The sequence below is a fragment of the Manis javanica genome, chromosome 13 (assembly GCF_040802235.1).
Source record: "Manis javanica isolate MJ-LG chromosome 13, MJ_LKY, whole genome shotgun sequence".
In the NCBI taxonomy this organism is placed as follows: domain Eukaryota; kingdom Metazoa; phylum Chordata; class Mammalia; order Pholidota; family Manidae; genus Manis; species Manis javanica.
Genome location: NC_133168.1, coordinates 94506884 through 94522679, shown reverse-complemented (window position 1 = coordinate 94522679; position 15796 = coordinate 94506884).

The following is a 15796-nucleotide window of genomic DNA, read 5'->3' as shown; positions in this document are numbered from 1 at the left end:
AGGTTTTTGCCTACATTTTTTTCCAAGAGTTTAATGGTTTCCTGACTTACATTCAGGTCTTTGATCCATTTTGAGTTTACCTTTGTATATGGGGTTAGACAATGGTCCAGTTTCATTCTCCTACACGAAGCTGTCCAGTTTTGCCAGCACCATCTGTTGAAGAGACTGTCATTTTGCCATTGTATGTCCATGGCTCCTTTATCAAATATTAATTGACCATATATGTTTGGGTTAATGTCTGGAGTCTCTGATCTGTTCCACTGGTCTGTGGCTCTGTTCTTGTGCCAGTACCAAATTGTCTTGATTACTATGGCTTTGTAGTAGAGCTTGAAGTTGGGGAGTGAGATCCCCCCTACTTTATTCTTCTTTTTCAGGATTGCTTTGGCTATTCGAGGTCTTTGGTGTTTCCATATGAATTTTTGAATTATTTGTTCCAATTCATTGAAGAATGTTGCTGGTAATTTGAGAGGGATTGCATCAAATCTGTATATTGCTTTGGGCAGGATGGCCATTTTGACGATATTAATTCTTCCTAGCCATGAGCATGGGATATGTTTCCATTTATTAGTGTCCCCTTTAATTTCTCTTAAGAGTGACTTGTAGTTTTCAGAGTATAAGTCTTTCACTTCTTTGGTTAGGTATATTCCTAGGTATTTTATTCTTTTTGATGCAATGGTGAATGGAATTGTTTTCCTGATTTCTCTTTCTATTGGTTCATTGTTAGTGTATAGGAAAGCTACAGATTTCTGTGTGTTAATTTTGTATCCTGCAACTTTGCTGTATTCCGATATCAGTTCTAGTAGTTTTGGAGTGGAGTCTTTAGGGTTTTTTATGTACAGTATCATATCATCTGCAAATAGTGACAGTTTAACTTCTTCTTTACCAATCTGGATTCATTGTATTTCTTTGTTTTGTCTGATTGCCGTGGCTAGGACCTCCAGTACTATGTTAAATAACAGTGGGGAGAGTGGGCATCCCTGTCTGGTTCCCGATCTCAGAGGAAATACTTTCAGCTTCTCGCTGTTCAGTATAATGCTGGCTGTGGGTTTATCATATATGGCCTTTATTATGTTGAGGTACTTGCCCTCTATTCCCATTTTGCTGAGAGTTTTTATCATGAATGGATGTTGAATTTTGTCAAATGCTTTTTCAGCATCTAAGGAGATGATCATGTGTTTTTTGTCTTTCTTTTTGTTGATGTGGTGGATGATGTTGATGGATTTTCGAATGTTGTACCATCCTTGTATCCCTGGGATGAATCCCACTTGGTCATGGTGTATGATCCTTTTGATATACTGTTGAATTCTGTTTGCTAATATTTTATTGAGTATTTTTGCATCTACATTCATCAGGGATATTGGTCTGTAATTTTCTTTTTTGGTGGGGTCTTTGCCTGGTTTTGGTATTAGGGTGATGTTGGCTTCATAGAATGAGATTGGGAGTATTCCCTCCTCTTCTATTTTTTGGAACACTTTAAGGAAAATGGGTATTATGTCTTCCCTGTGTGTCTGATAAAATTCCGAGGTAAATGCGTCCGGCCCCAGGGTTTTGTTCTTGGGTAGTTTTTTGATTACCGTTTCAATTTCTTTGCTCGTAATTGGTTTGTTTAACTTTTGTGTTTCTTCCTTGGTCAGTCTTGGGAGGTTGTATTTTTCTAGGAAGTTGTCCATTTCTTCTAGGTTTTCCAGCTTGTTGGCATATAGGTTTTCATAGTAGTCTTTAATAATTCTTTGTATTTCTGTGGATTCTGTCATGATTTTTCCATTCTCATATCTGATTATGTTGATTTGTGTTGATTCTTTTTTTCTCTTCATAAGTTTGGCTAGAGGCTTATCTATTTTGTTTATTTTCTCAAAGAACCAGCTCTTGGTTTCGTTGATTTTTGCTATTGTTTTATTCTTCTCAATTTTGTTTATTTCTTCTCTGATCTTTATTATGTCCCTCCTTCTGCTGACTTTAGGCCTCATTTGTTCTTCTTTTTCCAGTTTCGATAATTGTGATGTTAGACTATTCATTTGGGATTGTTCTTCCTTCTTCAAGTGTGCCTGAATGGCTATATACTTTCCTCTTAAGGCTGCTTTCGCTGCATCCCACAGAAGTTGGAGGTTTGTGTTGTTGTTGTCATTTGTTTCTATATATTCCTTGATCTCTATTTTGATTTGTTCATTGATCCATTGATTATTTAGTAGCATTTGTTAAGCCTCCATGTGTTTGTGAGCCTTTTTGTTTTCTTTGTAGAATTTATTTCTAGTTTTATACCTTTGTGGTCTGAAAAATTGGTTGGTAGAATTTCAATATTTTGGAATTTACTGAGGCTCTTTTTGTGAGCTAGTATGTGCTCTATTCTTGAGAATGTTCCATGTGCACTTGAGAAGAATGTATATCCTGTTGCTTTTGGATGTAGAGTTCTATAGATGTCTATTAGGTCCATCTGTTCTAGTGTGTTGTTCAGTGCCTGTGTGTCCTTACTTATTTTCTGCCCGGTGGCTCTATCCTTTGGGGTGAGTGGTGTGTTGAATTCTCCTAAAATGAATGCATTGCAGTCTATTTCCCTCTTTAGTTCTGTTAGTATTTGTTTCACATATGCTGGTGCTCCTGTGTTGGGTGCATATATATTTAGAATGGTTGTATCCTCTTGTTGGACTGAGCCCTTTATCATTATGTAGTGTCCTTCTTTATCTCTTGTTAGTTTCTTTGTTTTGAAGTCTATTTTGTCTGATATTAGTACTGCAACCCCTGCTTTCTTCTCACTGTTGTTTGCCTGAAATATGTTTTTCCATCCCTGGACTTTTAGTGTGTGCTTGTCTTTGGGTTTAAGGTGAGTTTCTTGTAAGCAGCATATAGATGGGTCTTGCTTTTTTATCCATTCTATTACTCTGTGTCTTTTGATTGGTGCATTAAGTCCATTTACATTTCGGGTGACTATTGAGAGATATGTACTTATTGCCATTGCAGTCTTTAGATTCGTGGTTACCAAAGGTTCAAGGTTAGCTTCTTTAGTATCTTACTGCCTAACTTAGCTCGCTTATTGAGCTGTTATATACACTGTCTGGAGATTCTTTTCTTCTCTCCCTTCTTATTCCTCCTCCTCCATTCTTCATATGTTGTGTGTTTTGTTCTGTGCTCTTTTTAGGAGTGCTCCCATCTAGAGCAGTCCCTGTAGGATGCCATGTAGAGGTGGTTTGCGGGAAGCAAATTCCCTCAGCTTTTGCTTCTCTGGGAATTGTTTAATCCCACCATCATATTTAAATGATAGTCGTGCTGGATACAGCATCCTTGGTTGAAGGCCCTTCTGTTTCATTGCATTAAATATATAATGCCATTCTCTTCTGGCCTGTAGGGTTTCTGTTGAGAAGTCTGATGTTAGCCTGATGGGTTTTCCTTTATAGGTGACCTTTTTCTCTCTAGCTGCCTTTAAAACTCTTTCCTTGTCCTTGATCCTTGCCATTTTAATTATTATGTGTCTTGGTGTTGTCCTCCTTGCCTCCTTTCTGTTGGGGGTTCTGTGTATTTCCATGGTCTGTTCGGTTATTTCCTCCCCTAGTTTGGGGAAATTTTCAGCAATTATTTCTTCAAAGAGACTTTCTATCCCTTTTCCTCTTTCTTCTTCTTCTGGTACCCCTATAATACGAATATTATTTCTTTTGGATTGTCACATAGTTCTCTTAGTGTTGTTTCATTCCTGGAGATCCTTTTATCTCTCTCTATGTTAGCTTCTATACGTTCCTGTTCTCTGGTTTCTATTCCTTCAATGGCCTCTTGCATCTTATCCATTCTGCTTATAAATCCTTCCAGGGATTGTTTCACTTCCGAGATCTCCTTCCTGACATCTGTGATCTCCCTCCGGACTTCATCCCACTGCTCTTGCATTTTTCTCTGCATCTCATCCCATTGCTCTTGCATTTTTTTCTGCATCTCTGTCAGCATGTTCATGATTTTTATTTTGAATTCTTTTTCAGGGTGACTGGTCAGGTCTGTCTCCTCAGGTGTTGTCTCTGTGATCTTGTCTGCCTGTAGTTTTGCCTTTTCATAGTGATAGAGATAGTTTGCAGAGCTGGTACAAGTGACCACTGGAAGAGCTTCCCTTCTTGTTGGTTTGTGGCCTTCCTCTCCTGGGAGAATAGCGACCTCTAGTGGCTTATGCTTGCCAGCTGTGCACAGACAGGGCTTCTGCTACCTGCCAGTTTGCTATGGAGTTTATCTCCGCTGTTGCTGTGGGCATGGCCTGGCTGGGGCTGCTCCTCCAAAATGGTGGAGCCCCGTTGGAGGGGGAGCGGCCAGGAGGCTATTTATCTCCGTAAGGGGCCTCTGTGCTCCCTGTTGCCCTGGGGCTTAGAGTGCCCAGAGATCCCCAGATTCCCTGCCTCTGGGCTAAGTGTCCTGTCCTGCCCCTTTAAGACTTCCAAGAAGCTCTCTCCAAACCAAAACAACAACAGCAACAACGAAAGAGGAAAAAGAAAAGAAAAAAAAAAAAAAGGAAAAAACGTGCAATTTTCTTTGTCCTCAGGTGCCAGTCCCAGGCACCCCCTCACCGGTCCTGCTGCCCTGCCTCCCTAGCACCATGGTCCCTGTCCCTTCAAGGCTTCCAAAAAGCACCCACCAAAAAAGTAAATAAATAAAGGGAAAAACGCGTGATATTGTTTGTCCTCAGGTGCCAGTCCCAGGCACCTGCCCACCGGTCCTGCCGCCCTGCCTCCCTAGCACTGTGGTCCCCATCCCTCCAAGGCCTCCAAAAAGCACTTGCCAAAAAAAAAGGGAAAAACGCGCGACCCTCTCCGTCCCCAGGCGCCAGTCTCAGGCACCCGCTCACCGGCCCTACCGCCCTGCCTCCCTGGCACTGGGGTCCCTGTCCCCCTAAGGCCTCCAAAAACCACTCGCCAAAAAGAAAAAAAGGGGAGAAACATGCGATTTTCTTTGTACCCAGGCGCCAGTCTCAGGCACCCGCTCACCAGTCTTGCTGCCCTGTTTCGCTGGTATTGGGGTCCCTGCCCCTTTAAGGCTTCCAAAAAGCACTCACCAAAAAGATTTAAAAAAGCGGAAAAACACATGATTTTCTCCATCCTCAGGTGCTGGTCTCAGGCACCCGCTCACCAGTCTTGCTGCCCTGTTTCGCTGGTATTGGGATCCCTGTCCCTTTAAGGCTTCCAAAAAGCACTCGCCAAAAAGATTTTTAAAAAGGGGAGAAACGCGCGATTTTCTTTGTCCCCAGGTGCCGGTCTCAGGCACCCGCTCACCAGTCTTGCTGCCCTGTTTCGCTGGTATTGGGGTCCCCGTCCTTTTAAGACTTCCAAAAAGCACTTGCCAAAAAAAAAAAAAAAAAGGGGAAAAATGCACGATATTCTTTGTCCTCAGGCGCCAGTCCCAGGCACCCGCTCACCAGTCCTGCTTGCCCTGCCTCCCTAGCACCGGGGTCCCTGTCCCTTTAAGGATCACACCAGTAGCCGAGTGGTATAAAGAATTCTATTATAAAGAATGACTGCAAAAAAAAAAAAAGTGAAAACCCTAAAATTACTGTGGACTTAATCAGGGGGTGTGCAAAAGTACTTATATGATTTTGATTTGGGCTTTTGCTTGGTGATCTGATTGCTATTCAATAAAGCAAGACTTTTTTGGATATATACTGGATGTTGTGAGGAGAGAAACAATTCTGTCATCGGTAATGATAATTATTTTCTAAAAGGCAAAAACAGTGGAGTGACACTAAACCTAATTCATAAGAAGCTCCAGTCATATTTTTAGGAAGAGGGAAGGGAAATTTGGGTCCTTTTTGCAGTATTTAGCGACATGGTTACAGAATACCCTTATTCTTGCCGTGACCCATCATCACTGAACAGCTTCAGCGATGGAAGTGCTTGGTGTTTCTCTCTTCACGTGCCAAGGCCTGGCCTGGCAGCGGGTGCAGGGCGACGCCCGGTCCCCTGGAACTTCTGTCTTTCCTACTCATTATCTAAACCCCAATCTGTTTTCTACAGTGTATCATATGGATGCTGTGAAAACACATAAATTCATATCTCAGTAAACTCCATATTACCTTTAATATCTCCTTTATGAGGCAAGCAATGGCCTGTAAGTTTAGGTGACCTGTGAGATTGAAACCCAGCAGGAGAAAGTTAGGATCACTCTTCCTATCAAGCTTTCTTGCTCAGATTATATCCTTAATGCTAATTTTTCAGTGTCCTTCATCTGCTAGACACTAGGTTCAAAACACGCAGTTTAGCACACAAGGCCCTGCAGGACTTCAATACAGAGGATGAGACAAGTTCTTGAAGTCCTGGTACTCACATTGTGGGGAAAGAGATGGTAACAAATGTTAAGTGGTTTCTAAAATGGAAATAAGGGTTTTGAAGGAAATTAAGTAATGACATACGAGGGAGATTGGGTGTGTGTATCTTTTCTGTGTGGGTAGGAACCTCAGTGAGTGATATGTCGTTATTGACCACTTCCATTTCCACTGTGTAATACATCTACAGCACGATTCCAGGGACTGTTTGGGTGTGGAAGTTAATCGAGGGCGGTAGCAATGTCAAAGTCCTGCATTCCTGTGATTAACAGTAAATACTCCCCATAAAGATACAGCCATGGTTCATCTCTATTTTTGCAATTTTCTGTATATAATATGTGATCATGAGTTTGGACCATGGGTATCTAAAACTTGAGACTTTCCATTAATTTCAGACACAGATATATTTTGGTATCTTTGTTTAACATCATTTGAGAGGGCTTTAATTTACCTTTAACTATGTCAAGTTTTATAGTATTTGGCACATATTTTGCTTCTGTAGGGACACAATATATATTCCATTAAACTCTGGAGTTCTTCCCAGTCTGAGAGAAGGTTATGTTCACATGCACTCCTGTCGCCCTTCCTGAGTTTATTCTGGGAGTAGAGTGGTATTTACCCAAGTTGAGTGTCATTTCCTAGTGGAAAAAACAAAAATAGATATGGATGTTTAGAAAGCAGTTATCTAGGGAACGACTGAGTGAGCTGCAGAAAATGTCCTTGTGAGTAATACCCTAACAATGTGAAAGGACATAGGGGAAATGTTTAATGACTTTATGTAATAGTATTTGGAAGCCCCAAAGCCCACTTTAGTGTTCACAGGTCCCATTTAAATATGCTTAGATTTCCAGCACATATGGATTGGGAGGATACAGAAGTAACAGCTTTGAGTTTTACAATAGAGCAGAAGAAAGCCAATCTTTATCTAGTTTTTAGAACTAACAGTATTTTCCTAGCATGGTAGAGATGATGTTATTTCATGATTATTAGTCTCTAACGGTGCCCCCTCCAGTCAGTCCTTCCATCTTCCAAATGAGAAAGTGCAGAGCGCAGGGTCTTACCCAAACTCACAGAGCTCATAGTAGTGGAATCTCAGATTTGAAGGCCTGATTGGTGTCACGAACTGAACTGAGCAATGCCAAAATTTTAAACTCAGTAGAACATTGCAAGGAAGGCACTTTTAAACATTTTCCATTGAATTTCACAACTAATATAGCAGTACATTCTGTTTACATTATATTCTAGAAAATGTTAATGATCTGTCAGTGGTGGAAGGATTTAGTACAAATTGGTATCACAAGAATGTTCTTTGGGGGTGATGGAGCATTTTCTGTCTTGCTGGTAGTGTTCCTATACATTTGTGAAAACAGTTACACTTAAAATAGTAGGTGTACATACTCAAAAGCTTTCATATGCTAAAGGAACGTTAAACTTGTCACCCCCGATGTTCACATGTACAACCCTCCTTTCTACAACCTTGGGATACTTCTTAGGAGTAGCTGGAGGACTGGGGTGGGGGTCTGGCTCAGTCCCCACCAGGCCTTTAGTGATCCCGTCTTGATTTAGAAAATCCCCGCCAGGGCTGCACCTGCTTTCATCTCGTAATAGGAGAGGCCTCTCAGAATCTCAGTTTAGATCAGGCTCCCGGATCAGATCTTTGGAAATACTGTGGCTGTGAAACAAAAAGGTGTATCCCACAGTTGTCCCACTGGGGACATCCAGATTTACAGGCATCAGCATTATAGCTTCCTGTCATCACCTGGAGGTCATTTCTAACTCAGAGTTTCTCATCTCAAGCCTGCTTTGTACCTGCTTACTGGCAAGTATCTAGACATATACACCTGACTTACTCTGGAAAACTTCTGTGGCAATATCAGAGCCTGTGAGGTGAGAGGGCAGAGGGAGCGATGGCAGAAGTCATGTCAAGGGACTCGTGCCCTTCAGCCACAGCTCTCCCAGCTGCCACATAATTATCAGCCATGCCAGCTTAGCCATAAAATACTTACAGACTGAAGCACTTTGAATAGGAAAACATACAGCTCTAGAATCTGACCAAATAACACCCTACTAGTGTCTCCCTCTCCACACTCACACACCACAGAGGCATTAGCAGCCTTCTTTCAGGCCTTCCAGAGGCCAAACACCCATGACACTGCCATGGCTTTCTGGAACATGTCACTTCAGCCTGGTGCCAGACACAATTAGAACAGCCACTGCGGGCAATAGACAGCAGTCTTTCTAGAAACGGAGGCTCCCACAGGCCCTGAGCTGATGAGCCAAAGCAGCCAGCCTCTCGGTTCTCCTTGGGACCTGAGTCAGGCTCACTTCGCCACAGAGGCCTCATGGAAAAGATACTGGTACCTATGGGATTATGCCAAAAACGGGCCCTCTGGCATCTCCTACAGGAGGAAGAGCATTGCCCAGTCCCCCAAATGATGCAGTCATTCTGGAGGTCCCCCTTTTCTAGGCCCTTTGGCTATCTTGAGAGCCCCTTGGGATCACATGAATGACCAGAATTCATACACCTTATGGACCCTGCACCACCCCACACTGACGGAGCCCACTGCAGAGATGCTTTCTGTCCTTACATCACGTAGGCCATCCCTACTCAAAGATAAGCATCAGCTCAAATTCCAGGCAATGTTGCACTACAGGATGGCCTGGCCAAGAGTATAACGCATCTGCACATTTTGACAGATCTTTTGGCCATTGACAATGATCTTGCCAAACTCATATCTCACTGCTGGACTTTCCCCCTAAACTTCCTCTGTCTCCGGGATGTCAGTATTTCAGGCATGCACCCTCTTTCACAAAGACCAGGACCATCTCAACACAAATGCCTGCTTTTTCCTACCAGTTCCACTCATGTACTTGTGGGAGTCCTGGCACTGCCCCAGGCACACCTAATGTCTCTCAACAAACTCACAGCATTGATCCCAGTCAACAAATGCCCAAAACACTGAACACATGCAGCAGACAGGTAACATTTTAAGATGTTTCCCAAGAAGAAAAACTCCTTGGCAGCCACGGTAGCTGATGACTATTGGATTCCGACAATTTACTGACCGACCAGGGAGAGCTCCATTTCCTCCAAGGGACTGCTTGTGTGTGGGTAGACAACACTGGCAAGATGCCACCAGTAACAAAGACAATAGATTTTGATGAGACCCTGTTTTTGATGTCTGCTTTTTAGTTCACTTTAGATACCCACTCACCCTCCCTGGCCCACGATGGGCAACCCAAGGTTCACATGTGCCTCTTTATTTTTGTGCCAGCAGATGGGGGGGTCAAACCTTGAAGACCCTCAGCCTGAACCCCTTGACACACTGAAGGCCCAACCCACTCTGTCCCCGTTTCTCTAGCTACCTGACCGCACACACTTGCCCTACTCTCCTAAAGTGTGTTTGATGAATGAAGCAGACATAAGTTGAGCCAGTGACCTGTAGGATAAACTGTAAGAGATGGATTGCTGGGAACACAGTTAGTCTAGCTTGAGACTTAAAAGGCCTGGGGAACCCAGTCTTAGGACACCCCACCCCCACCACACACACACTGTTGAGGATGGTTGAAACCTAAAGGAAACAGAGACGACAGCTGAGAGACTGGGGTGAAAGAACGGTCAGTTAGAAGAGATAAGGAAGTTCACTAAGAAAAATACCAAGTCCCGAATGTTGAGTCGAGTGCGCTGAGATAGGATGTATCCTGAGGACAGGGTATGCTTGTGCAAAAGAGCACGTGAATACTCAGGCGTGTGCTTCTTGACCCCTAGTTAACTTTCGCTCCCTGAGTGTGTATATAAGGAGGAGAATAAAAGCTATACGGCACGATTCCAGCTCGACCGGGCGTCCTCTCAGAGTGATTTGTGTGTTTGTTCAGCGTCACGGCTCCCCTTTGGGACTGTTCCACTTTGACGGTGGGCACTGTCACACACACACACACACAACTCATGAATTCTTCCTGCAGGAGCCAAAGCAGGTTCTTTTGTGAAGATTGGGGGGGTGGGGGGGCGGAAATGTCTCGTGCTTCATGCAGGAAACACAAGGGAACATCTTGATATACTTACAACAGTGAACTCTGTCGTCTGTACCTTGGGCAGTGCCTCAAGGAACACTCATTTATCAGTCTTATCTGGTTGGAGAAGGAGCAATCACACAACTCCGGCCCTCTTCAACTTTCTTCTTTGACAAAAGGGAAGGAATAAAGCACTGAGAACCTTTTTGAATTTTCGTAGTCCAGGACTGTATCCTACCAAAGCATAACAGGCTGACTCAGAACACTTTCCCTCCCCAAAATAGCTTGCCGTATCAGCAGGGTCCTAGGGTAACAAACAGCACATTAAACAGAGAACAGCAAGACACAGACTCAAGCCTGGGCTGGGGATACCCAAACACACTGAGGAGAAAAACGCAAGGACAGTGGAGGATACTGAAGCCCCCAACACACACAGCTAAAGCAAGTATTGGGCCTTACCTAATGCCTATTCAAGAACACACAGACTCTCACCCTGAAGACCTACTTTCCTCGAATCCTACTACCTGATACATCTGGTTTTCAAGCACAAATCGGAAGGCACACTAAAAGGCAAGAGCACACATTCTCAAGAGACAAGTCAGCAAAGCAACACTCGGATACAGGACAGATTTTGGTTGACATTAGAACAAAGACAATTATCTGGGAGAAAGGGGCATCAACGGCACGCTGCTTATCACCGTGATTGGCTTTGGAGCTGTGTTGCCACCCAGGGGGTTAGGGAGCCTGAAGTTCCTTGAAGTTCCCAGCCTGCTGGGCTGAGGGTGCCAAGACGATTCTGTCCATCTGTTAAACCCTTGTCCGTTTCTTTTATAGCTCCTGCTTTCCTTTTGTCCCAGGGCAGTTGGCTGTGGGAATCTGTTCGCAGTCTGAGTCTTGGATTTTGCTTTTCCGTTCCTCTACTACCCAGTGCACCATGCAGTGTGTGTCTGTGCTCCGGGAGCAGATCACCAGGCCTGGTTATTTCGCAGTCCTGTGCTCCCACTCCCTCCCCACTCTGATGCTTTCCCTCCCGCTGGTGAGCTGCGCTGACTGACCAGAGTGCCCGGGTCCTGCCAGGTCACGGCTTTGTATTTTACTCTTTTCCATGAGACGTAGATGTAGCCTGGCTGGTGTACTGTATCTTCTGGTCACTCTTTTAGGAATAGTTGTATTTGCTGTATTTTCAAAATACATATCATTTTGGGAGGAGATTTCCGCCACCTCACTCACACTGCCATCTTGAGAATGTCCACAACAATTTACTTTTACTATCTAGTCTAACGGCTAGGTCATAAGTTCTTATCTGTGTCAAAACAGAGTGCAGACACATGGATATAGAATTTTGCAGTATAAATGCCATGAATGTCATGGCCCATGTACGTGTGTGGGTTTTCTAGGGTTTCAGTTGTCCTAACATAGGATGAAATACACCTGCAGTATGGAGACAATTTGCTGCACTTTATACTGCCCTCCAACAGGTAGCTATCAAGGTCAGTGGGAGTGTTTACATTATGGAGACCACAAGCACATTTGAGCCTGCCAGTCACTCATTTCCTGGGTGACACATAAGAGGGCCAGTTTTGCATGGAACCAGAAAAGAAAAAGTTCTGCATCATATCCAGGCTGCAGCGTGACTGTCCCTCTATTTGAGTCTTACTACACAGATCTGATGTACTGGAGTAGCCTGTATGGAGCTTATGGAGACCCCAAATATGAGAATCAAAATACCGAACCCTAAAATTTCAGAGTGGTTATACCCTCCTCCCGAAAATGTTTCTCATTTGAAAAAGAACCTTGGCTTTCCACTGAACTCCAGTAGTGACTTACTATCTGACCACAAGATACCATATAACAGTGACCTTTAATGCCCATCATTACTGGGTGTTATCTAAGTGACTGAGTCATAATACTGCACAAGAGTAGCAGCATTACATTGTAAAATGGGAAAGACAGATATACATCTGGGCCTGAGCATGTTCCAGAATAAAGTACTTTTTTTATAGAAATTGATATATAATTGACAATATAACTTTAAGCTTAAGGTGTACAGTGTGTTATTTGGATATACTTACATAATGCAATGTCACTGTAGCATTAGCTAACACCTCAAGTCACATCATTATCACTTTTTTGTAGTCTTGTCTGTTATCAATTTTGAAGTATATAATACAGTATTTTGACTATGCTGGACATTCGATCTCCACAATGTATTGATTTTCTAGTCTAAAGTTTGTATCTTTAAACTACATCTCCTTAATTCCCCTGCTTCCCAGCCCCTGGTTAACTCCCATTCTATGGTTTTGTATGAGTTTAGCTTTAATTAGTAGACAGTTCAGACTTTTTACCTGTGCTTAGTAATATCCTAATATCCTCTCACTTGGCCCACATCTCTTTTCCCTGGTAGTAGAGCGGCAGTCTTATCGTTTCAGTGTATATTTCCCCTTACAACCAAAGTTAAGTTTAAGGAAAGTTTTGTACCTTTCCAGGTGGGAGGGCCTTCTCTTTGTTTTTGTTTCTATTTTTTTTATGTTATGTCATTTAATCCTTGAAAGAATCCAGTAAGGTCAACATCATACAAATAAGGAAACAAATGTAGGGGAAGTAATTTGTAGGGTCATCAGAGGAGGCAGGATTGGAACCCAGGTCCGGATCCACCCCAAGCCCGTCAGAACCACTGGTGCAGGCCTGGTTTCCTGTTCCCCCAACACTGAGCTCCACGGTTTAACTGGGCCTGGCTTCTTGGGCCGGGAGCCCGGGGGGAGCACACCTGTGCTCATCCATCCCGGCCCCCCACTGACTGCTCCCCGCTTGCCTGTGCCGCCCCTGCTGCCCCAGCTGCAGGGCCCTGCACGCTCTCCGACTTCCTCTCTGTCCCTTTGTCTCCACAAAAAGCATACAAATATATTAAAGTTTTGATGGACTTCAGTGTTAGTAGCTACTAATGAACGCAGGTTAACAAATCTAGAAAACAGTTTTTGTTTCTATTTTTAAATGCTTTATTTTGCATTGTCATCTGAGAGCATTTTAGTAATATTTCTGTATATAAGTTTGTTATGATTTACAGATGATCTTTGTGACTGTTATCATATCACTTAAGACAAATGTGTATTTTTTATTATTAGAGTGTTGTCTTTCATATATAGTCATGCGATACACCTTGTTCAGAAGTGTTAAATCTTCATTGTGAATTGCAGGTTTTAACATCAAGAATTGTCCTTCAAAAAATAAAGGAAACCAGGAAAAAGAAAATATTTTTTAAGTGCCCTTCATTGGCAGTATAGCATAGAGAAGACAAGTAGTGCCTCTATAGCATCTTACTACACTGATGGCCAGTGACTGCAATGGGGTCGGGGGGGGACTTGATAATAGGGGTGAATGTAGTAACCACAATGCTGCTCATGTGAAACCTTCATAAGATTGTATATCAGTGATACCATAATTTTAAAAAGGGCCCTTCATTATCACATTTAATGCTTTAGGCTTCACTTCTACTTTGATATCAGAAACACTACCCCGGCTCTCTTTTCATTTATAGTTTCCTGATTTAATATGTACATTTCCACACACACACTTTCCCTACTGACTCTTCTAACTGTAGCTACGTCTTCTGTATAGAGTATGTTTTTACATCTTTTTTTATGAGCCAAATTAAAAACATGTTTAATAGGTTTAGTAAGTCCATAAATGGATGCTATATTCAGTCTCAGCCTGTCATAATGATTTTCATAAACCTTGCTATTTTCTCATGATCTTTGGTTTAGGAAAAAATTTCAAAGACCATACAGGGAGTCCTCGTATGTCTGTGCCCAGTTTCTCCTACAGTGAACATCTTACACTAGTTTGGAAATTTTTTTATACTCAATGAACCTGAATTAATACACTTCTGTGTCTATATTTTACTCGACTTTCCTTAGTTTTTCCTTGATATTTTTCTGTTCTAGGAGCAGATTCAGGATATCACATTATATTTAGTCGTCAATCTGCTAAGGTTCTTCTTCTCTGTACAGGTTGCCAGTTCCTTGTTGATTAAATTGAGAGTTTTGAGGTGTAGTGATCAGGTATTTTTTTAAGTGTCTCAGTGGAATTTTTCTGAAGATCTTTCATGCCATTAGACTAGGACCATGTTATTTAACCCACTCACCCTGCCTGGTCCACAATGGGCAACCAAATTAGGAAGGGCCACACATGCCCCTCTTCATTGCGTGCCAGCTGCTAGGTTTGTCAAACCTCAAAAACACCCAGCTTCATCCCTTGACAAAATAAAGGCTCACCCAACTCTCTGCTTTGCTCAAGCCACCATATTAAGAGGGCTCCAGTTTAATAACAGTGGATTGCAACTAAGTGAGCCCTAAAACACAGATTCCACTAAGAAATGAGTTCTAGGGAAACCCAAACCCAACAGGAGCAAAAAATACAAAGGACCTAAAGGACACTGAAGCTTGACACCTATAGCTCAGCAAACAAGAGTCAAACCGCTATTCAGTAAAACAAAAAATCTAACACTAAAGGCCTATTTAACTCAAATCCTGTTACCAACAATATCATGTCCAGCTTTCAACTAAAAATTACAAGACACGCTGCAAGAGAAACAATCTGACATGACCAAGCAAGCATTAAAACAAGACTTGGTTATGGCAGAGATTCTTGACTGAACAGGCCAAGAATTTGATTTTACTTTCAGAAAGCAAACTTCTGAACAAGGAAAATAATCAGGGATAAAGATAGACATTATGCAGTGATAAAAGGGCCAATTCTCCAAGAAGATATAAAAATCTTCATCTATATCATCCCAACAAAATATCCCCTAATTTGCAAATCCCTAATGACAATGATGTTGATCTTTTCATACATTCAATCTGCTATCAGTATATCTTCCTGGGTGAGATGTCTGTTTAGATCTCTGGCATATTTTTTGATCAGGCTGTTTGCTTTGTTACCATTCAGCTTTAAGAATTCTTCCTATATTTTTGATACCGGTCCTTTGCTAGATATGTGTTTTGAGAATATGTTCTTTCAGCATGTGGCTTGACACCCATTCCCTTAACAGTGGCTTCTTCTCAACTGCAGTTTTTCAATTTTAATGAAGTTCACCTTATCAGCTTTTCTCTTGGATCTTGCTTTTGTTCCATATCAGAAACCTCACCAGACCCAAGGTTTCCTAGATTTTCTCTCGTTATATTCTGGAAGATTTTTGTATTTTACATGTAGGTCTATGATATATTTTGAGTTCTTTCTTGTGAAAATTGTAGTCTATGTCTAGATTCATTTCTCTGCATGGGATGTTCAATCATTCCAGCACCAACTACTGAAAAAACTGTCCGTTCTGCATTGAACTGCCTTTGCTCCATTTTCAAAGATCAGTTGATTGTACTTGTACAAGTCTGCTTCTGGGCTTTGTATCCTATGCCACTCATCCATATGTCTGTTCTCTTGGCCAACACCCCCTCTGTCTTGATTACTATAACTTTATAGTTAGTGTTAAAGTCAGTTGGTGCCAGTCCTGTC